Source organism: Peromyscus maniculatus, chromosome 1 (genome assembly GCF_049852395.1).
Source record: "Peromyscus maniculatus bairdii isolate BWxNUB_F1_BW_parent chromosome 1, HU_Pman_BW_mat_3.1, whole genome shotgun sequence".
NCBI lineage: Eukaryota > Metazoa > Chordata > Mammalia > Rodentia > Cricetidae > Peromyscus > Peromyscus maniculatus.
In genome coordinates this window covers 103,075,074-103,098,999 of record NC_134852.1, presented here as the reverse complement: position 1 = coordinate 103,098,999, position 23,926 = coordinate 103,075,074, and the positions used below count along the sequence as shown (strand labels likewise).

General features: G+C 42.6%; 1 protein-coding gene across 24 annotated transcripts in view; it reads right to left on the bottom strand.

Moving 5' to 3' along the window:
- Dlg2 (discs large MAGUK scaffold protein 2) overlaps window positions 1-23,926 on the bottom strand; it is a 1,859,766-nt gene that overhangs the window by 290,230 nt on the left and 1,545,610 nt on the right. Inside the window, exon 1 of one of the 24 annotated variants that reach the window (XM_076547168.1) lies at window positions 15,512-15,966. The exons of the other annotated variants lie outside the window; for them this stretch is intronic. The gene's annotated coding sequence lies outside the window, so the exon portion shown is untranslated. Of the gene's footprint in view, window positions 1-15,511; window positions 15,967-23,926 lie in introns of those variants that run through there. 24 annotated transcript variants of the gene reach the window in all.

Sequence of the window (23,926 nt, the reverse complement as noted above, 5' to 3'; positions counted from 1 at the left end):
TTGACAAGAAAACTTGCTCAAATAATAAATGGTAAACTTTTTATCTGGAGGTTTGATTTGGTGACCCTTAAATCTTGGAGTCTGATTCTTAGCCCTGATGCAGTACTACCTCTCAAGGACCTGGGGGCACGGGGCAGGATAAACCACTTCTGTGAGATCAGAGTTTATCCTAACTGGAATAGGGAACCACTTATCTGTCTAAAGTTAGAGAAAAGAGTTTTCCATCCAATCCTGGGCCTCGGAACTCAGAGTGTGCAGAGAAGGGAGGGAGGAGCTGCTCATTGCCACCCCGGCTGTGAGACTGAGAGTGAACTGACGGCTCTAGAGATGGCTTTTGTGGGCAGCCCTGATGTTGTCCGCGGCCCTGCGGTATTCCATCTCACCTCATGTCACCTGCCCTCTCTCGGAATGGTGTCATGGGAAGAACACTGAGTTTAGACTTGGTCAAGATTATCGAACCTTAGTCCTTTCATTTAGTAGTTCTGGGACCTTGAATAACTCACTACATTCCTGGAACTTAGCTTGTTCCTAAGATGGTACTAACCTCCATTTAACTAGGCTGTTCTCAAGGATATTGAAGACAATATTAATCGTGCTTAACATAATATTTGGCACATAGTAGTTATTCAATAAATGGATGCTATCTATATTATAGCATTATCTATTACCTACAAAACCAAGAATTTAAAATGAGCTTTTATCAGCAGTAATAAAATCAAGGAATGACTTTCGTGGGAGACTACTTATTGAAACAAGAATAGCTAAAACCCAAAATGTTAACAGTTATTAATTGTGAAAAAATACAAAGGGGGTAGCCCAGTGGGAAAGGTTTACAGCATTGGTGCCAGGTTTCAATTAAAATCAGTCAGATAAAGGGCACAAAGGACACTACAGCAAATTACTTCACAGCTGGAGGTCTGGGTGGAATATGGCAGGGAGGCAGCTGAGAAGAAACCGGGGCAGAATCCAAACGGTCTCTATTTATTTTTCAGAGCGACTATGGAGAGTAAGCTGAGCAGCTGCATCCCAGTGGTTTAAGTCGATGTAGAAGGGTCTTGACTTTTCTCTACAGCGGACAAATGACTTCAGTGTTCTGGAGTGACAGGATATAGTGAGCAAACATGTGCCACGCTGTCACAGATTTACCCAAGCCACCAAGGAGACACTGGGAAGTAATGGTGTGGAGGCCTGCCATCCCCGGGGGCCTCTGGGTTGTAAATTCAGGATTTCGATGATTTAAAGCTAACACTTCAAAAGCATTTTACAATTAGTAAACTGTTTTCCCACCACTCATTTGGTACTGAACAAGGTGAGACATAAATAAACAAATAGAACACTCGCACACACCAAGTGGGGAGAGCAGAGAGACGACAAATGTCCCACTTATCAAGGGTTTGAGCAATCTGGGTGTCAAGCATAGAGGATGTAGAGGAAGTAAGGGACAACAAGAGTGGTCTGGAGTGCTATGGAAAGAAGTTTTCATTAAGCACCCAGGGCTCTACTGAAGCCTAGAACATGATTTCCCCCATGTTTGGGAAGATAGCCCCAGTAATGGTGAAGTCAGGATTCAAGACTTAAGTGATCAGAAATAAAATGGGAGATGGGAGATGGTGGTACGACTCCCAATAATATAAGATAAAGGCTTGAGTTATGCAAAAAGAATGGCCATGAGGTAGAGACCGAACCCAGACTCGAGAGAGGAAACAGAGGAGGTGGAGGTTGCCCGTGCAGCTGTTCTCAAGTGTTCTGGGATCCATCCAGAGGTCAAATAATAATTGTACAACTTATTAGATTAGAAATGGGAGGTAAGAAAATATCAGAACTTTTAAAGATGATCGGGCCTGAGAGGGTACCGAGAATCAAGCTAGAGATATAGAATAGAAAGTGAGTTTGGCTGAGAGAGGATCATGTGTTTTGTTTTGGAAATGTTGTTTGCTCTCTCTGCTGGACATCGATGGCTTTTAAGATATATACCAGCAGTGTAGAGAAATGGAAAATGTTAGTAATTATTTTGTTATCGATATCCCCAGGGTCAGTACCTGAACACATGGGAAACACATGCAGAAGAGGTTTGCTAAACAAAGTAGCAGGACTCAGATCACCCACTTCGGAGAGCAGGATCAGAATAGAAGAGCTACTGTATGTAAAGGTCCTAGAACAGTGTGCCTCACGTAGGGTTAGGCTGTACAATTAGCAACTATTATTGATTTGTCTCCAGTCACACATGGAGTGAGAGGGTGACCTATCCTGTTACAGAACCATTCCAATAAAGGGCTAGTTGATTGACAAGGAGAAATGCTTATATGGTAAAAAGAAGCAGGGGGCCCTGTAAACTTGGGTCCCGAGCTGCAGTACTATTGCTGTAAGCTTATTCCATTTGGGGACATCCCTGCATCTCTTTGTGCCTCGGACTCCTCATTGAGGAAGACAGACTCATACTAAATATCTGAGGTCCCTTCCAGAGCTTAATAAACAAACTTATTCTATACTCAGTATTCATTTTGTTGACAGCTTGAGAAAAATGGTTCGTTCTGCATTAAACTTTTACAGCACCCCGAAGCAAGTTTCAAAGTGAATGAACTATAAATTGCATGTGAAGTAGAAATTTCTAATTAAGTTTCCTTTTCCTCCTTGAGGCAGTGGCACTTTGTGGAGAGTGATAACACTTTTGACAGCAGCAGCCTGAGAGCTCAGGACTAGAATTCTGGAACACAGGGAAAATGAAAAATTGATATTGGATATTTATGTGTCTTAGCAGTTAAATGTTAACATGCCTTTTAAATTTGGCTCACTGATGCAAAAAAATGCAAACTTATATTTAAAAAAAAGATTTAGAAATGCCTGAGCTTTGCTAAAGGCATCTGTAGAAGGCTGATCACTTTGCAGTCTGTAACTGAAAGTAATAATATCAGTCTGGTTATGCAAACCCAATGTACAGAATAAAGCACAGGAAAGAACTTTCAGGACCCACATATTTGGATAACTATCACTATGAAAGCACAGAAGCAAAGGGTACCTGAGACCTTGCCAATCATTGCACAAACCCATGATCTAGTCTTTATCTCCAGTGCTAATGAATTTCTTAACTACAGGCTTATAAATCTACATTTTTACTTTATATTTTCATTTGGATACCAAAGGTGTCAAACTTGTCATGCTTTAAAATCAAACAAATTTCTCCTGAATCTGGTTGGTTTCCCCCTCACTCTCAATAGTTAACAATAGTTAACTCACCACTTGAGCCTCTCAACGAAGAATCTTTTTGTCTCCCTCTTATCTCCTCCTGTAATCCACCAGCAGCTCTATTTTGTCTAGCTAGAGAGCGTATTACAGTCCCATCCTCTCTTCTCCAGGCCCACCCTCACTTTCAGCAGCCGGTCAGTTAGTTCTCCCCAGGCTTCAGTGGGAGCCTATCAATTTCTACTGGGCCAGGGACCACCTCTTGCCCACCTCCACCATTTCCTTTTCAGCAACCAGGCATCATAAAGTTCACCTCTTTCCTTTCCTTATTGGATTTTCACTGGCTTCTTGTTTATTTGATTTGAATAAAACCTGAACGTTTGGCTTTGATCCCTACCCATCCTCTTACTTCATCTCATCACGCTTTGCTGTTCTCCCACAAGGACCTTCATCCTGATTTGTCTCAGTATAAGTCTCCTTCAGCCTCAGGGCATCTGTGCCAGAGATCCGAATAGCTGGAATGTTTTTGGGCCGTTCTCCTATCTGGCCAATTCTTTTCCGAATTCTCAGCTTACATGCCAGTTTCTTAGAGCATTTTGCTCATGCTCCCTTGAACTTAACCTCATTGCCTGTCTTGGACAGATCTTGCTTTAATATCTTACAGAATCAGACCTATCTGATAATGTATCACATACATCAAAAAATTTTCCCTTGAGTAAGAATTTCATCTCTTTACCTCCATACCCTCAATACTTAGAAAACTGTGTAGAGGCTACATAATATTCCTTCAATCAACAAATGTTTATAACCATCAGATCACATAATTTTATTTAAATCATCAAATTTTATTTGATAATTAATTACATTTACTCATAATAAACCAAGTACTGTTAAGAGACCTTTTCATGACTTTGTCTTCCTGAGGGAGTGCTGTAGTCATGGAAATATAATCTTTGAGGGTGGGGCTCAAGAATCTGCTTCAAAGTTCTATGATGATGGATGCTCAGTCAGATGTGGGCTGTCCCCTGGAGATACAGCTCCTTGTTTTCTCTACATTGTGCTAGAACTTCCTTAGTTGAGAAACTCCCTGGTTCTTTGGGACTCACTGGTTATGACACAGTGGGACAGCCCCAGACTTGCCCTCAACACAGACACTTGAGGGAGAATATCTACACACAAGAACAGTGATCTATCTGTATAATGCATCATAGCTCTACTCTCCTCATGTCCATCATTTTTTGATTCATGAAAGGGTCTGTATAATACAAGTATAAACTGTGTAGGGCTGTAGGTGTAATGTGGTATCCATGAAGACACAACTGCACAGGTTAGTAACCTTGGAAACACTGCTGCTAAGAAACCTCTCACTCTGTTTTACCTCACACTGCCAGGTCCTGCCTCACACCTTCTCTAAGATCCACAGCATCTGTCACCTCCCACCTCTGTCCCCAAACACTCCATCCTGGGCTGAGATAGGTGTGTTCTTTGATACTGAGTCTCTTAATTGGAATCCAATTCAAGGCTATCTTTGGTGGATTCTGGTAATAACGCCACTTCTGAATCTGGCCAAAATTTTATCCTCTGGGTCATTGCCCAGCTCCTTTTTGTTAATTGTAAAATAAGGAGACCATCTGGAAGTGCTGTATTCTCTTTCCAAAACATTTTTTTTGGTATGTATGTGTTTTCTAGATTGCTGGTATTATGTTTCACTGAATTTATCTACTGTTAATGACCAACAGGGAATTGAGTAAACAGATTGTGAAATATATAGCAAAACATACACATCCATTAAAAGCAACAGCATGCATGTTATGTAAGCATTACAGCTCATATGGAAAGGTGCCCTGACAGTCAGGAGCCAAGGAATAGCACAAAGTCATACCGCACACACACCAAATCTCACACAAGAGAATTATTGGGAGGGAAAAATCCAGGAGGGTGGCTGCTTCTGCTCAAGTGAGAAACAGGGAACTGAACAGAAGGCCGGGTTTATATAGAGTTTCATGCACAGTGTTTGTGTGTGTGTGTGTGTGTGTGTGTGTGTAACTTTTCAGGGTGCAGATTTCCAAGGTGGGGATTGGTGGGATTTCAAAAAGTCCAGAGCTTGGACTTTTTATTCTGTAGGGTGCTGGCTGGGTCCAGCCTTCAGGACAATTATTCTATGGGTAGAACCTGGCAATTGGAGGCCTGGCCATTTGTGTGCCTCATGGGGTTTACAAATTCCCCCTTTCTTTTATTGTTGATAAACAATTAGGTTACAGGAAAGGGAGAGATGTTATCATTAGACTACTTCCTGTTGAATGGGGCATTGAAATCCTTGGAGTCACCTTGATCTGGCTATCAGGGTATGATCAGGTGTGGTAGGCCTCAGTAATCCTGTAATAGCAACTGATTAAGAGTTTGGTTAGAAATCTTTTGGATCGGTTGTTGAAGAAATCAAGATAAGAAGTTAATGAGGCCAGGTGCAATTAGCAGGATTATGAAAACAGGAGGAGGTAGGGTCAAGAAGGGCAGTATCCAATTCCATATTGGATTCACGGGCCAGAGGCATTGAACTGTTCCTTATGTTTTGGAGATCTGTTGGGAATTGTCATCGGATCTTGTCTTTTATTATACCTGATTGGTTAACATAGAAATAACATTCTTCCCTGAGGAAGAGACAAAGACCAATTCTCTCGGCTGTCAGTAAATCTCACCCTTACCAACTTTGTAGCAATATGGTAGCCAGCGTGTCTATTTGGCCCTGGAGGGTTAGGATGGTCTGAGCTCCTCCTTGGAGATCCTGGATGAACTGAGAGGTAAATAGCGAGGGAAGTAGACAGTCCTGCTGCTCCAGTGGTGATATCAGCAGTTACACCCAGGACTGCTAGAGAGGGTATGACCTGAACTGCTTGTTTGTCATGCCATGCTGCTATAAACCCTGTGATGGGAATCAGCAAGGATTCTTCACTGGGCACCACCCCTAGTTTTGGAAAAAGGAACACCAGGGCACAAGTCACAGCCTACCCGGCATGTAGGCAGGGATAAAGTTGAGTGCCATAGAGAATCGAGGCATTGTGAATGTTTGGGCACAGGGGCTGGGTGGTAGTACTAAGGGTTAAGGAATTATTGCAGGCCTTGGAATCCATTGTGCCCACAAAGCATGTTCCTGAGGAGTTAAAGCAGTCTGTGATACCTAAGAGAGAGATGTGGGAGAGATAAGGGATTGCCGGTATGGGAATTTTGTTTAGAACAATTAACGAGAGACCAGGTGAGAAAGTCTAATAAGACAATGGGCAAAGTCACAAATGGTGGTTGTAAGTTTGACCTAGGAGGTCCACAAAACCAGTATTCTCTGAAGCATTCAGGTAAAGTGTTTTTCAATAACTGTGCACCCTCTGTATTTTGATTGTGCCTGATAAGCAGCTGTGATAAATGCTATAGTAAAATATACCAATTGTAGTGGGAAGCCATTCCAGCTTTGATCTGGAAGTTCCAACCGCCCTTGAGGCTTTGGTAACTGTCACACCTACAAGGTGGGGCCAAGAGAGGACCCTGAAGACCCGAGATCTGGATGTGCTGCCTCTCTTGGTTCCTGGACCCTGGACACTGGAGGTAGACTGAGCAGAGTTCTCCAGAGAACACAGCTGGACTGTGCTATGTCTTTCCCAGACCCTGCAACCTACCTATCCCTTCATTTGTAAGTTATGCCACTAAATAAACCTTCCTTTTAATTATGTGGAGTGGCCTTAATAATTTTGCCCATAACCAATGACTACCATCTCCCATCTGGGGAGCATGGGTCATTAATTAGAATATAAAAGATTGATCATTTTGCATAAAAGATAGGATGTCTTTCTGAATATGCATCATGTTTCCTATAGAACCCAAAAGGGCAACCTCTGTAAGTCTCTGGCCAACATCAGCAGCAATGACTAGCTTGATCAGAGAGAAAGCAAGCATGGAACAGGTGTTTTAGAAGTTGATTTAGGTGTTATCGGGACAAGTGTCTCCTTTTGGCAACCTGCTGGTGAGCAGTCTCCAGCAATGTGGTTGAACTGTAAAGTATAGGTTTCCTAATCCTTGAGACCTTAATATAACAATAGGATGGGGCAGGTGGGGTAGGGGTAGAAATCTAAAACACTTTTCACTACCTTAAATCACTTTCTCATATCTTCGGAACTTTCACTTACATGCCTTAAAACACTTTCTTATACCTTCAGAACTTTTTTAAACTTTCATATCCTCAGACCTTTATATGCTTTCCTAGACCCTCAGAACTTACTGAAGTTTTCACATGCTCAGACCTTCATAGCATTTTCTTAGACTCTTATTGCAATTGGGCTGTGTTTTCACTAATAGCCTCTTCTGGGCTCTCTTTAGATATTTCAGTTTTGCTACACAGTACCAAGTCTTGGTTTCTCTCTATGACCCCTTCATGACTTTTTAAAACTAATACCACCTAGGTGACTCCTCTGTTACCAAGTTCGGCTAGAGTATAAGGTACATTCTTGTATGAGTACATGGAGATGCAGCTTGACTGCCTCATTAAGCAAGCATCGTTTTTTTAAATCTTACAATAAACCCTGTTTTTATGATTTTTGTTTTCAGGACAGGAATTATCATACAAAAATAGAGAAAACAGGCATGGGGGTAGGCCCCGGTGAAGGAGAGATGGATAAGGGAGTGATAGGGAACTGAACTGGCCTTGGACAGCCTGATAGAGAGCAAATTCCGGACCCTATTAGGACAGGCTGTTGGTTAAAGGTGGAGGTCTCTTGGATGATAAACATTCACATGTAAGAGGTACCCTGGATGGGTGTAGTTAGGAAGAAATAGAGGAGAGAGCAAGTTTAGCTATAAAAGATTTTCAGACCGTTTGCTTGTGCAGTGGTAGAAGTTGCCACCATTAAAAATCGAGCATGCCAATTTAGGCCACTGAAATGCACTGAGCCAAGCTGCTTGTAGTAACAGAGTTAGTCTGTGGAGGAAGAGAGGAGGGGTCACAAAACAACTCCGCTGGAAGGAGTTTCTTCTTTCCTTTTCTTTTTTGGTTTTTCAAGAGAAGTTTTTTTTCCTGTGTAACAGTCCTGGCTGTCCTGAATTCACTTTGTAGACCAGATTGGCCTAGAACTCACAGAGATTCACCTGCTTCTGCCTCCCAAGTGCTGGGATTAAAGGCGTGAGCCACCACCTCCTGGCTCATCACCACTGCCCAGCTGAGGGAGTTTCTATCTAGGGCAATGGCCTTGTGAGTTGGAGTGATGGCTAATCCCAAATAACTAACCTGAAGAGTGGACAGCTGGACCTTAGAAGGTAAGACCCTATATCTGGCTGGGCAGAAAATCTAATGAGGTAGAAATGTCAGCCTGGCTAATTTGCAGGGATGGACTACAAAGGAGAAGATTGGCTGTGTATTATATAAGCTTGGACTTAGGAAGAGATAGAGTAAGAGGCTGGCCAAATATTTGTGGGATGTCCTGGAACCCCTGAGGTAGGACAGTCCAGGGGAGTTGGGTGGAAAGATAGATATCCAGGTCAGTCCAAGTAAAGGCAAAGATATTTTGTGACTGGGGATTGAAAAGTATGGAAAAGAAAGCATTCTTGAGGTCTAGGATAGAAAAATGGGAGGTCTCTGAGGGGATGGTGGAGAGGAGAGTATAGGGGTTGGGTACTATGGGCTGAAGGGGAACCACTGCTGAGTTGATAAGTCAGAGATCTTGAACCAAGGGGTAGGTTCCATCGTTTTTTGTTTTTTGTTTTTTTTTTTCTTTTTTTTCTTTTTCTTTTTTGGTAAGCCACAAGGATGAGAGTATTAAAGGGGGAAGAAGCGGGGCATGGAAGATTCTTTCTTAGAGGTCAGAGATAAGAAGCTAAGTCTTCTGAGGCTGTGGAGAGAGACAGTGGGTATGGAGCCTGGGTGATATATTTGGTGAAGTTTGGTGAGGCTGGTAAAACTGTCCCCTTGCTCTGACAATAGAGGAAAGAGGAGAGGTGGGTCTCCAAAACTCTGTTAGGACTAAGTAGGTAGTCCCAGTGTCCAGAAGGAAAGAGGTGGATCACCCTGATGCTGTAATGTCTACCTGAGGCTCCCTGATGGAGATGGCAGTGGTCAGGCCTGACCCTCAGTCATTCATGGCCAAACCTAGGAGGTTGGCTGAAGGGCGATCTGGGCTTGATGTCCCCAGTTAATACGCCAATACCCTTCTGGATGGCACCTTGGGCATGGTCTGGGTGGTTTACATGGGTTCAGACAGGGCCCAGGCCCAGTGACCCTCCTGATTGCATTTGAACAGAGACCCAGAGATTCTTAGGCTTTTGGAGGCCTGGGAGCCTGGGCAGTTGCTATGGCCAGTCAAAAGGCCTTTGCTAGCATCAGGTATTTTTGTTTTGGAGCTTTTTCATTCCTCTCATAGTTCACCTAAAAGGCCATAGCCAAGACTTCTGCCTGTGGAGATGGGGTCCTTTCTCTATACATTTAAATTTGGCCCTAATATCAGGGAAGTAGGTCATAAGAGTTGTTTTCCATCTGGGGTCTTGGAATCCAGACTGATATATTGTAAGAGGGCCTTTGTGAGGCCATCTAGGAATTGTGTTGGGTTATCATGTTTGTCCTGGATGACCTCTTGGATTTTTTCACTGCTTTAAGAGTGGTCTTGCGAAGACCAGCCAGAAGGCAAGTTAACAAATTGATCCTTAGCAAGGATACCTTCCTTGTAATTTCACCCAGGGTCCTGGCTGAGGACTGCCTCAGCTCTCACTAGGTGGGCAGCTTGTTGCTGAGGAAGGAGAGAAGGAAACCAGAGAGGCTAGAGAGGAAGAGAAGGGACTGTAGGTTGAGGCCAATAAGGGGGAGGCTTGTTAGTGTGATCAAAAATAGTGGAAAAATCATCTGGTTTGGGCTTTAAAGCTAGGAAGAGTTGTTTTTTCCTTGGTTGGCCTATGCTAACCATTTTTTTTTTTTTTAAATCAAAATGGGAGGTCACATGGCAAAGTCTATTCTTTCCAACCCTAGTGAAAATGGCTGTCAGGCACATGGCTGCCTCCATCCCGATGTGGGGACAACAGCTAAGATGGCAGCCAGGCACATGTTTCCTTGAATACTACCTATGGTACAGATTAGCTATCAACCCAAGTATTATGAGTTTTAAATTAATCCCTTCATTATAAGTTTTACAGGGTTTTAATCATACCCAATATGCTTACAAATATTAAGGTACAGAAAGTTTACACATTAGTCTTACAAATCTTGAGATAAGATTTATACTTCAGCAAAAATTTTAGAGAGTTAAAACTGTTTGGGTGGGAGCTCCACCTCAGCCCCTGGCACCCTGGCATCCATATATCCAAAGAGTCTGGAATGTCCTGGTGGAAGATCCACCTTAACTCCCCTCCCCCATCTCTTTCCCCAAACCCTCCCCTTCAAAGGCCGCCAAACACGACTCCTCCCCCAGAGAGGCTCAAGACTACTCCCACAGGGTATTTAAGCTGCATCCCAGAAAACAGGCACACACTTTTTTGGTCTCTTGTCCCTGTTTTCTCTCTGTGGGGCCAGAGAATCACCTGAGAACACTTTAGCCATTAAACTGGGGCTTTTCTAATTCTGTTTGATTTGGTCTGATTTGGATTGCTATGTCAGCAGAGAGGCTTACTGGGGTGCAAAAAAACCTTTCAAAAACCAAAAGACTATGAGTATCCCAATAGTTCCTATTGGGAGTAGTCTGTCCCTTTATTTTGTTTTGCTCTCCTTTCTCTGTCACATAGTCAGGCGTTTCACCTGTTATGGGACAGAGATTTTGGAAGAAATCTTTAAACAAGCATGCTTGAGTCAAGAGAAGGGGAGCCATACCTCAACCCAGAGCCAGCTTTTAATTGAAATGGGACAGCACAAAATAACAGTCTAATGCCACTCATACCTAAAAGACATCTGCATCCCCATAACACTAAATCCAGTAAGCTGAGAACAAAGAAGTCTTATAGATAGGAAATATTTGAGTTCTGGCTATAGACAGGGGGTACTGCAGAAGAGGGCTGAGAGATGCACCAGCCAGTGAAGAGTGTGTGCAGGGTGTGTGCATGTTGCAACTGGCCTACTCCTTTTCTTTCTCTCCCTTCAGCTAGGTATGGCTCCTGGCCTCTACTTTGCAACAAGCATACACATCCATCAACCGGTAATTTAAAATATAGGGTATTTACACCATGGAGATGGGGTAACCAGACAAAAACAAACAGGGCTTAAAACAGAGAAAAGAGAAATAGGGAATGGGGAATCTCTTTCCATTCCCCTGATCACTCTCAATACTTGTAAAGGTCCCAAATAATATTAGGATCTAGGGTGTCATTAGGCTGCCCTTTGGATTGATTATCTAAGGGCTACTGAGGCCAAATTTGATTGCAAAAGTGAATACATTTATGGCCCTTCAGGTCAGGTGCCAGGTATAAAGGCTGGAGGTTTTTTAAGAGGCATCCCAATGGGGAACCACAGGGTATGGAAGACACCATTCCCATGGATGAGAGAGGAGAAAAAAAATGTCACTGCAGCCTGTAGTTGCGGGCATCCCAAGGACTCAAGGAGGACCAAATGAGGACCAAGCCATTCAGTAGGTCATTATCACACTCAGTGGGGGTCAGTGGTTGTGGTGGTTTGAAAGAAAATGGCCCCCAAAGGAAGTCACTATTAGGGTATGTGCCTCTGCTGGAATAGGTGTGGCTTTGTTGGAAGAAGTGTGTCTCTGTGACAATGGGCTTTGAGGTTCCCTATGCTCAAGCTACACCCAGTGAGATAGACAACTTCCTGTTGCTTTCAAGTCAAGATATAGGAATCTCAGCTCCATCTATAGTACCATATTTGCCTGTACAATACCATGTCACACCATGATGATAACAGACTAAATTTCTGAAAATGTAAGCCACCCCAATTAAATGTTTTTTTTTTCTTTATAATAGTTTTCATTGCCATGGTGTCTCTTCACAGTAATGGAAACCCTAACTACTTAAGACAGAAGTTGGTACCAGTGACTGGGGTATTGCTGTGATAGACTGGACCATGTTTCTGTTTGGAATGATATGGACTTTAGGAGTTTGGGTTAGGAAAACAGTGGAATGCTTCAAGTGCTGCATAATGGGCCATACTAGTAGGGAAATGGAAGACCGTGACACTGAGTCTGATTTGAACTGTGGGGAGTTGGCTCAAGAGATTTCAGAGGAGAAGAATTTTAATATGTTGTCTAGAGATCATTCTTGTGATATTTTGGTGGAAAATGTGGTATTTTTGCCCTTGTCTGAAGAGTCTGAAGCTCCAGTGAAGAGATTTGGATTAATTCTGTTGGCAGAGGAAATCCCAAAACAGCCTAGTATAGACTCTGTCTTGTGGTTATTAGTGGTAACTTTAGTAAGATTTATAATGAAAAAGTGCAAGAAAATGTAAAATTTGAGGAGAAAAGGAACTCCAGGAACTGAAATGGAGCTAAATCCTGTGTTCAAGAGGAGATAAATAGATTAAGAAACAGAACAAAGGGAATGGTGACCTCAGGGCAAGATCCCACCCAGCTAAATTTTCAACTTGTGAAAAGGAATTAAAGAAAAACTTAGAGCTAGGTGCACGCCTTTAATCCCAGCATTAATAAGGCAGAGGCTGGGGATCTCTGAGTTTGAGGCCAGCCTGTTCTACAGAACAAGTTCAAGGACAGCCAAGCTTAGGCAGTGAAGATAACCATTGAAAACAGAAAGCTGGTGAAGATGTAACTGAACAAGGAGGCCATGTTCTAGCTCCAGCAAGCAGCAGAACTTGGCAGCTTCGGTCACGTGGTTCTGGCTTTAGAGTCAAGGAGCAACTAAGGAAAGCCACGGAGGCCAGGCCTGTGTCAGGGGTGTCCCTGAATAGAGGCCTAGAGAGGCCATTGTGTGAAGCTGTGAAGTTGAAGCCTGTATTACCTTGGAGACCCCAAGATGTTGGAGTTGCCAGAGCCCTGGGATACCTGCTGAGGAGAGCTGCTAACAGGGAGTGGAACTAGCTCAAGAGAAAGAAGAGTGTTGCAGTCAACAAAGCTGAAAAGAGTTGGATATATGAAGAATGTTTTAACATCAGACATAAAGATGCAGAGTTTGGAGTTTGCCCAGCTGTTTTTCAGCTTTGCTTTGGTCCAGTATTTCCTCACTATACGCCCTTCCCTACACTTTGAATTAGTAATGTATATCCTGTGCCATTATGTGTTGGAAATATGTGATCTGCTTTTTGATTTTGATTTTATAGGTGATTACTGTTAAGAGATTGCATGAATCTCAGAAAGAGACTTTGAACTTTAGCCTTGTAAATAAGTTTGTGACTGTTATTGACTATGAGGATTTTTTTTTTCAAGAGAAAATATTTACTGATTGCACACAATAGTGGATGGTACACATGCTTCATCATCTGTTATTCTATCTGATACCATTATTCAATTTTGATATTGCATAGGGTGAGTCAATAACCATTTTGTAGCCAAATTGTGACTTTGCTTAGATGACCCTTTTAATGGTGAAACTCATTAACGTCACAATAATAACTGGTAGTTTAATTACGCCACGCTTTTTGAAGACAATGACTTCTCCACCCAAGCAATTATAAATTCCAAATGAAACTTGACACCACCCTAAAGGAATCCTAACTTCACACTGTTGGGGAAGTTTACCAAGACGGCTTCAGAGTAGACTAACTTTAACCAGCACTTAGAAAAAAAGACACAACTATTCAGCATCATGATCAACTATTATATTTAGCAATCAGCAGCATGGATGAGGTCTACAGTGAAACCCTTTGTTGGAATGCTTTACACTTTTTGCAGAACAGAAATTACAATAGCATTTTACACAATTAGTTGTAAACACTGTCCTGGAGGTTTTTTGACTGGTACGTATGAGTATTGTCTGAAACATGTCTTCTTTGTAGCAGCTAGGCCCTACTACCGCTGTACTTGGCTGAGCTCACAAATGTGTTATAACCTGTAGCTTCCCTGTCACTCCTCCCCTGCCAAGCTTTGTATTCTGGCTGTAATTAGAACCTCCTGCCACTGCCATAGCTACTGCTGCTGCTGGAATCACCATGGTTACCCTGGTTTTGTGGTTTAGCAAAGTACTGGCCTCCACCACCACAAGGGCCAGAGCTTCTGCCTCCAAAGCTTCCTTACTTCATTGGTACAAAATTTGAATACTGATTGTTGTAATTGCCAAAGTCATTGTAGCTTCCATCACCTCCAAAATTGCTTCCACCATTACCAAATCCATTATAGCCATATCCACTGCCACCATATCTACTACCACCACTGCAGCCACCACGACCACAGAAGGGTCCTCCTCAACCATAATTGCCTTTGCCACCAAAATTGCCTCCACAACTACCACCAAAGTTTCCAGAACCATTTTGACCTCTTTGGCTGGATGAAGCACTGGCTATCTCTTGCTTTGACAGGGCTTTTCTTCACAGCTGTGGCCACTCACAATATGGTATTTCTGAATAACAATCTTGTCCACAGAGGTAGACTATAGGGACTTTTGAAGTTGGCCTGAATGCATTTTTCATTATGATATGGCTACAAGCCTTTGGGAGCCATGGAGTGGAATGTGGTGGTTTGAAAGAAAATGGTCCCCAAAGGAAGTGGTACTATTAGGAGGTTTGGCTTTGTTGGAGTAGGTGTGGCCTTGTTGGAGGAAGTGTGTCACTGTGGGGTTGGGATTTGACATTTTCTATGCTCAACTATTCCCAGTGAGACAGACAACTTCATGTTGCCTGCAAGCCAACATGTAGGAATCTCAGCTCTGAGTCCATGCCTGTCTGCATGCCACCATGTCTCACCATGATAATAAAGGACTAAACCTCTAAAATGTAAGCCACCCCAATTAAATGTTTCTCCTTTATAAGAATTGTCAAGGTCATGGTGTCTCCACATCAGTAGAATCCCAAACTAAGACAGGATCTTAGCCTAGCTAAGCCAGAGGAGAGCCACAGTGCCTGGTACCAGGGCTTTTGCAGATGCCAGAAGGTGAGGATGAAAACCAAGCTCTAGGAGGGGAGTCTCATCCACAGGAAAAGGTTGGAGAATGGAGTCACAAAAGCTAAGGAATTGAAGGCAGCCCTGAAGTGTAGGTGGGATAAGAAGGCAGGAAAGGATGAAATAGTCCAGTTGGGCCTAAGGAAGCTGCAGGATGGCAGCTCCAAAGGTTGAGGGATGGGGTCAGGTAAAGAGGGCTAGCCATACCCTGCAAGATTATGTTGGGGGTACTTCTGCTTCCAAGAGTACCAGAGGGGCACAGGATACTCAATGGTCACTTCCTCAGACTCAGAGAAATGTTCACACCAACCAAAAAGGAAACTTACCTAATTGCCACTGGTGGATGGGGTACTGAGCAATCAGTGAGCCAGAAGATGAGTCTGTTGTGGGTGGACTCGAGATGAGGGATAGGGTCCCAGTGCAGCTTAGGCCTCCAAGGGGAGGGGGTTTTGTCACCAAATGTAAGTCATACAGTTCAGATGGAAAGGTATCCTGGCAGTAGTGGGGAGCCAAGGAATACCACAAAGTCACACCACACAACAAATCTCACACAAGAGATTTATTGGGAGGGAAAAAACCAGGAAGGTGGCTGCCTCTGCTAGGGTGAGAAACAGCAGGGAACTGAACAGAGGGCGGGGTTTATATAGAGTTTCTTTGTGTGTGTGTGTGTGTGTGTGTGTGTGTGTGTGTGTGTGTGTGTGTGTGTAACTTTTCAGGGTACAGCTTTCCAGGGTGGGGATTGATGGGATTTCAAGGCCAGAGTGTGGGCTTTTTACTCTGTAGGTTGGGGACTGGGTCCAGCCTGTAGGACAGTTAGAGTTCTGTGGGTGGAACCTGGCAGTTAGGGGTCCTCAGGGGAGGGGCCTGGCCACCAAGTGTGCCTTGAGGGGCTTACATGTGTAAGATTCTGAAACTGAAAAACGTCCATGATACATTGCTAAGTCAAAAGAAAGTTTTATAGGGGTATTTGTATATAATTCCAATTGTCTATAGAAACAGGTGTAAGGATATAAGATATTATAGAGAATTGGTTATGAGAGACCACATGACCAAATACTAATGGATGCTTTAAATGGCCTCACTGTGGCTAGGTGGGGGAGAAATGCTGAAGCAAGGGGTTGATTATGTTTCATTTTAAAGCCTACAGTAAGGTCTGTATGATTTTTAAGTCATCACAGGTAACCATACCAATATTAAGAGTTATACCATGAAGCTTTAAAAAAATGCAACTTTAACATATGACTTTAACTCACAACAAGGTCAGTGATAATGACTCCGAGTAAGAACAGCAGGGATTGATGGGCCTGAAAGATGGTTCAGAAGGGATAGTCACCTGCCTCCCAGCTGGATGACCTTGAAAACTACATGGAAGGTAGAACTAACTGCATGAACATACACACAGACACACACACACACACACACACACACACGCAGAGAGACATACACAGACACACATAGACACACATACACAGACACACACCACACACACAGATACACTCAGATACACATAGGCACACACACAGACACAGACACACAGATATAGACACACACACAGACACATACAGGTACACACAGACACACACTCACAGGCACACACAGATATAAGGACATACATACACATAGACACACACGCACATACACAGGTACACACAGATACACACACACAGGCATACACAGACATAAGGACATAGACACACACACAGACACAGACACACAATAGACACACAGACACAGACACACACACACAAATGAAAATAAGAATTTAAAGAGGTTAGGCAGATAGACTTCAGGGTATCTAAGTAGATGACGTGAGGTTGATTCAAGATTTGTGGATAAAGGTGATCCATCCCACTTTACACACGCTGAGTTTGAGATGTTTCCCAGTGCAGCTGTTTCCATGCAGAGTAAGCAATCTACGCACAGGGAGAACCAGGGCTGATATGGAGAAAGTCGGAATTTGGTAGTCATGAGCCTGCAGACTCATATATTAGGTACTAAACATGTACTCAGTAGCTACTCTATATCCAATAATTGTGTACTTTGTACTTCGTTGGCATTAAAGCTAAATTGTGGGATCAAGATTCCTAAAGAAACATGAAGAAAATATGACCAACATGGAAACAAACAAACCAACCCTAAAGCAACTGAAAAGGAAACCATCAAAGATGAATGAAAACCACCAGTCAAGAGCTGGATTACAATCCAGCTGGGCATGGTGGTACAGGACTTTAATCCCAGCACTTGGGAGGCAGAGGCAGGTGGATCTCTGTGAGTTCCAGGCCAGCTTGGTCTACAGAGCAAGTTCCAGGACAGCCAGGGCTATATAGAGAGACCCTGTCTCGAACAAAAAAGCAAACAAACAAAAAAAGGTATAATCCAAGAAATGAAAGGAGAGGATGCCATGAGGGAGGAGACACTTCACACTGTCCAATTCTATTGGAAGACAATGATGTCAGGATTGGAACCAGTCAGATGGCTCCATTAAGCAGTTTTAATGATGGAATTGAAGTTCGTGTTCTTTTGGCCACCAACATAACTTTCACATAATATTCCAATTCCCAATGAATTTTGTTAAATTAAGTTATCTAAATTCTGCACAAAATAGCACACAGATTTGAAAGCAGCAAAAAAGGCTCTGTCCACATATCCTAGAGTACCATCTATTAACCTCATTAATTCACTAAGGAGGGTTTTGTAATCTCATTGCTGCATCTAAATAGATGCAAAGGCTGAAAATCAGATTGCATTTACCACTACTGTTGAGAAGTAATACTTAGGAATCTATTTTCCCTCAAAGCTGTCTTTTTATTTTGTTCTTAGCTAATTTTCTACACAAGTCCTAAATATTGATCCAGACTGTTACAATAGATTTCCTTTCCAATTTATTTTGAGCAATTTCAAATAACAGAAAACTTGGAGAATGGTACACTGAAATCTCACAGAACTTTCGTTAAGAATCAATAGTTCCTGAAGCTTTAGAACATTTGTTCTCCCACTCCTTTCTTTAACTCTTACCTATCTTTCTATCGGAACCAAGAGAGTTGTCCAGAGGTTCACCCACCATCACCTTTTCTGAATAATTTCACAGACCTTCTACCAATTCGACATAGCATGTCAGCAAACCATCTCCTCAGTGTAAAGATGTTTTCTGTATAACCATCATGTCATTTTCTACCAAAAGAACCTAACAAAACTAAAACTAATTCTGTGCTACATAACATATTTATTCAAATTTCCTAGGTATCTTCTTTAAGAATATTTCAGGGATTTTTTTAATTTAATGATTTATTTTCATTTATGTACATTGGTCTTTTGTTTATATGTACGTCTGTGTGAGGACATCAGATGCCTCAGAACTGGAATAACAGACAGTTTTGAGCTGCCATGTGGGTGCTGAGAATTGAACTCAGGTCCTCTGGAAGAGCAGTCAGTCCTCTTAAACACTGAGCCATCTCTCCAGCTCAAGGGCAACAATTACTCTTTAACTGCTGAGCTATCTCTCCAGCTCAAATATATGTATGTATGTATGTATGTATGTATGTATGTATGTATGTATGTATGTATTATGTTTAGGTTTATGAGTATGTGCCTGTGTTAGTTTATGTGCACCACACACATGTAAACACCTGCAGAGACCAGCAGAGGGCATCAGATTACCTGTATTTGGAGTTACAGATGGTTGTGAGCCTCCATGTGGCTTCTAGGAAAAGAATGCAGTTCCTCTGCATGAGTAGTAAGCATTCTTTACCACTGAGTCATCTCTTCAGCCCCATGTGCAAATTTGTAGGTTTTCCACAATAAGGCATTTGTCACAACTCTTTACTCTCTTCAGCCCATAGTGTTCTTTGATGTGGGAAGTATTAGAGTTCTTCTTGGCCGGTCCTCACATATCACAGATACTCTGACTCAGGCCCAGGGGATAAAATTGCTTGTCACTGTCATTCATCATATGTGTGACAGAGTCCAGATGAAAATTCTAGTGTTTGGTGCTCTACATGACATACCTGGAGCTCCTAAGCAAACCTTTCCAGCAGTCGCTAGCTTTCCACAGATCCCCATTCTGGCTTTGCTCCTGTGGATCTCCTCCTGGTCCCTGCTCAGCTTCTTATTTCCTGCGATTCCCTGATGCCTTCATTTTCTCTCACTTCAAGGTTAAGTTTTACATTTCTAGCCTTGCTGTCATGTTGGTGGTCAAGTGCAACTCACTTGGTCAGCAGCCTTGTAAGCCAGCAGCATCACATAAAGTTTTCTCTTCCCTTAGTGTCTTATTATTTTTAAGCAATTAAAACAGTTCAAAATAATAATAATAATAATAACAATAACAGTACTAGAAATTGTAGACATCTTTCTATCCTAGCCTTCAGGTAACAATTGATAATTAATTGAACATATAACTGCTCTCTGTACGCCCCCTACATACACACACACACACACACACACACACACACACACACGCGCACAAAACACTTTCTATAGTCCTGTCTCTTACATGTCTGTATATGCAAGTGAATGACTATATATCATTCAAAACCACACTATTACCTCCAGATATAGTTACTGTTTAAAAAGTAGGCAATACTACATAACTTGTTCTGTTATTTGCTTCCTTTATCTCTTTCCTTCCTTATGAATAAATATCAGTAACTGAACTGTAACCCTCATGAAGGCAGATCCTTCAATTGCTATAGGTTTCTTGTATTCCCAGAATGGTACACAAATTGTGGTCACTACAAATTACTAGTGAGGGACTATAGACTTATTTGTGCCTGGTAAATATCCTCCCTGACTCTTAGGAACTCTAAAGATCCACAGACCCTTGCTCCTCTGAAGAGGCACTATGAACTACTCTGCCAGTGACTTGGTGGCCAGTTCAGTAGCTAATAATGAAAGGGTGGCAAACTAGGAAAGAAACTGAGGTGAGAGGTATTAATAGGAGAGATACCCAGAAACCCACAGAAGAGGCACTGGGTGGGCAGAGCTTCCTATGTCAGGGCTTCCATCTTGAATATGTCATCTTTTGGGAACTCAAAGTCAGTGATTTTATAAAAGAGATTTAGAGGAAGCTATAGAAACATTTCAAAACTCTTTGGAAAAGGCAAAAAGAAATTCAGAAGAGGAACAATGGCTGCCGTCAGTATGCCTTCTCTGGAAGCCGGCTCCTCCAACTCTTCCTCCACTCTCTCAAGTGTTTATCAAGACTTCATAAAACAGCCTTGGCTTTTCAGCATCTCAGAGGTCCCCAGTGGATACTGTAAGCATCAGAAAATTTTCCATTTACATAGGCTAGGAAGGTCCCCCCTCCCCCTATTTTTTTTCAGTCACTGAAATCCTTTCTAATTGCTAACTAATTCCCTCCTTTCCAGGCCTCTCAATTTAGCACACAGCATGCTGCTCCCCACAGAATGCTGCTCCCCAGAAAAGTCTGAGTTTCCATGGCTGGTTGCCGGAGCTTGGAGGTGAACAGAGCTGTAAGTCCATACTCCTTTAATTAGAAAGCAGCACCAGGAAATCACGATCATCACCATGGCTCAGTTTGTAGCATAAGCTTAACCTCCAATAAAGAACAGGTGAACAGGATAGAGAATCAGGAGCATATAAAAGGAAAGAGAGGGGGTGAAATAGGGTATATATCTAGACTCCAGACAGATAGCTTTTAAAAAATGGCTTGTGACCAGAATTTTCATGAGAAAGGTGATTATTAATAAAGAAAACACAAATGATCATATATCGACTAAGAAGGTACTTGTTAGGCTTTCTATTGCTAGTTCCTCTAAGACCTAGACTAAAGGTAACTTTTTTTTTTTTTTTTTTTTTTTTTTGGTTTTTCAAGACAGGGTTTCTCTTTGTAGCTTTGCGCCTTTCCTGGAACTCACTTGGTAGCCCAGGCTGGTCTTGAACTCACAGAGATCCGCCTGGCTCTGCCTCCTGAGTGCTGGGATTAAAGGCGTGCGCCACCACCGCCCGGCAACTTTCTTTTTTTATTTTATAATTTAATTTAATTTTACATGTCAGCCACGGATTCCCTTGTTCTCCCCCCTCTGGCCCCCATCCCTCCCAGCCCACCCCCCATTCCCATCTCATCCAGGGCAAAGACTTCCCTGAGGATTGAGTTCAACATGGTAGATTCAGTCTAGGCAGGTCCAGTCCCCTCCTCCCAGGCTGAGCCAAGTGTCCCCGTATAAGCCGCAGGTTCCAAACAGCCAACTCATGCACTGAGGACAGGACCTGGTCCCACTGCCTGGATGCCTCCCAAACAGATCAAGCTAATCAACTGTCTCACTTATCCAGAGGGCCTGATCCAGTAAAGGCAACTTTCAAAATGGGGAAACTGAGGTACAGAGAGATCAGTACCTGTTTCCAAACTAACAGAGTGAAGAAAAGGGCTGCAGACTGTGTGACATACAAACTATCCTCTCTCCCCCTACTTCCCCCCTTCTCTCTATAGTAACTGATAGTTGCTGCCCCAGGTTTACAGGTGGCATTCTGCCTCAAACAGCTACCAAAGCTGAGAAAACTCCTCCCTCTATGCACAAGGCTCAAGGATCCCTCGGTATATCAAGAAAAGGTGGCTTTAAGAGCAGCCCCAGCTCCTGCGAGTGCTGTCATTTCTGTGGGTTAATGCTTTTCTGGCTATGGAAAAGACCCTCCAGGCGTGTGGGAGTCCTGTCTGGAGGAGCTGCTTCCTTTGCATGCAACGGATTGGAACATGGGATAGTTCCTCTACGAAGTTTTGCAGCTTTGGGCATCACAGATAGCACGGCCTCCCAGAGTATCTTAACATCAAATTTGTAAGAATCCTGTGACCAAGCTTGCACCTCCCGACCCATCTCTTTCCTTAACTGTGAGCCACACTGGACTCAGTTTTGGGAAAGGGCGGCTGTAAAGGATGAGCAGGTTCTGCCACCATCTGTGGGATCGGACTGTCCAGCATGAAGTCCGTAAGGACAGGGAGAAGCACAAGAGGCTGCAGGGAGCAGGGACCTGTCACTCGAAAGCTTCATTTACCGCATTCCACTTGTCATCCCAAGAATAAAATATACACAACCAATTCTTGCTGTTATCATCAGTGGGAGTTTCTCAGGACCCAGAATATGACTCTGAATCTTTAAACTCTCCATGCTCTATCTTTCTGTTGTCCGTTGAGCAACTGCATGAAGCCGGAATGATTTCTATTTTGCAAACACAAGCCACCTGGAAGAGTCACCACATACACAACACTGCAAAGCTGGGCGGGGGGGCTTCATTCTTGAGCAGTTTTTTCTTTGTCCCTCATTCTCTATTCCTCTCTGTCCTACACTTAGGGTCTCACCTCTGTGATCCTCTGCTGATCAGTATACCAGGAGGGACCACATTCCCTTACCCCCTCTGCCTCACATTTTCTCTGTGGCTGTCTGAGTTGGCTCCATGCTCCTCCGGCCGTGGCTGTGCTTGAATATCTCCTGCTTGATCCCTTGGACGGATCTGCCTCCACCTCCTTTTCTTCCCTAGCTGATTTCTCCTGCTCTGATGAGAGGGCAGACTGCAGCTGACTGTGTTTACTGTAGAATTTTTTAAGTTGCATTATCTACTTGAACTTTTTAATGTGAAAAGTTCATAAAAAACTGTTCTAATTCCATCAACACAATGAAAATGTCAAACAGGCATGCCAGAGGAACTTGTTTTCCCATACTGAAGTAGCAGAATTATCCAGACTGAAGTTATGAAATGCTATCTCAGACTGTCCTGTTTATATCTAATGCTCTGTGGCTTCAAGTCTAGGATAAGCCTTGCTATGTTTTGTTTTTTGTTTTTTGTTTTCCATCTAGCACTCTGGGAAAAGCTTCTTGGGAATTGCTGGCTCCTGGAACTGCTTTTAGACACTCTTTCAAATCCATCGCTGTCTAATGTAGAGCCCTGCTGCATCATATCAAAGAATAGACTGAATGTTCAACCTGCTCCTTAATGTCATCATCGTAGGTTGAAGGTTATTGACTCCATGCTTCCTTCCTACCTACCCCTTATCCCTTGCCTAGTACCAGTTCCACTTCAGGTTTTAGGATATATGTGTAGGTCAATATTTCCATCATTTCTATTGCAATCTCTACTTCTTGCTTATCTTTTGTCATCCTCACCATTTCTTTCTGTTTTGAAGTAGAGTCCAGCTCTGTAGTCACACTGGCCTCAAAATCCTCCTATTCAGCTTCTCATGCTGGGTTACAGGTGTGTGCCAACATACCCCGCTTCGTTTACTTACAAAAGTATAAAACCATCATTATGTTCTTAAGATTTTGGTGTGGACTTTAGCTAGAAAATACAGGTTGAAGAAACATAGGATAAAGCCATATTTGGAGAATAATGAAAACCTTGAGTGTTGTACTAGGTAATAGATAATTACTGCATGCAGAACTCCCATTTGCAAAGAATACATTATTTGTGAATATTGCTTTTACAAAAGATAGGTATAATAAGAAAGTGAGGTAAACAAGGAAAAGGTGTGGCCTTTTGGATGAGTGTGAGACCAATAAATGTTCACAAAACACATATAACTCACCAAGAAAACACATAAATTACACTTCATTTTCTAGGAAAAATGAGTATAACTTTATCTGTTATATTTAATTAAAAATTTTTTAGCTTGTGAACTGGTACTATAAATTTCTTTTCAGAACATTAATTAATCAAAATGTTAGTAAATAAGTTTGGTTTCAAAGGCAAAACTCCTATTTGGCTAATGACAATATCTATCAAGAGCTGTATGCAAT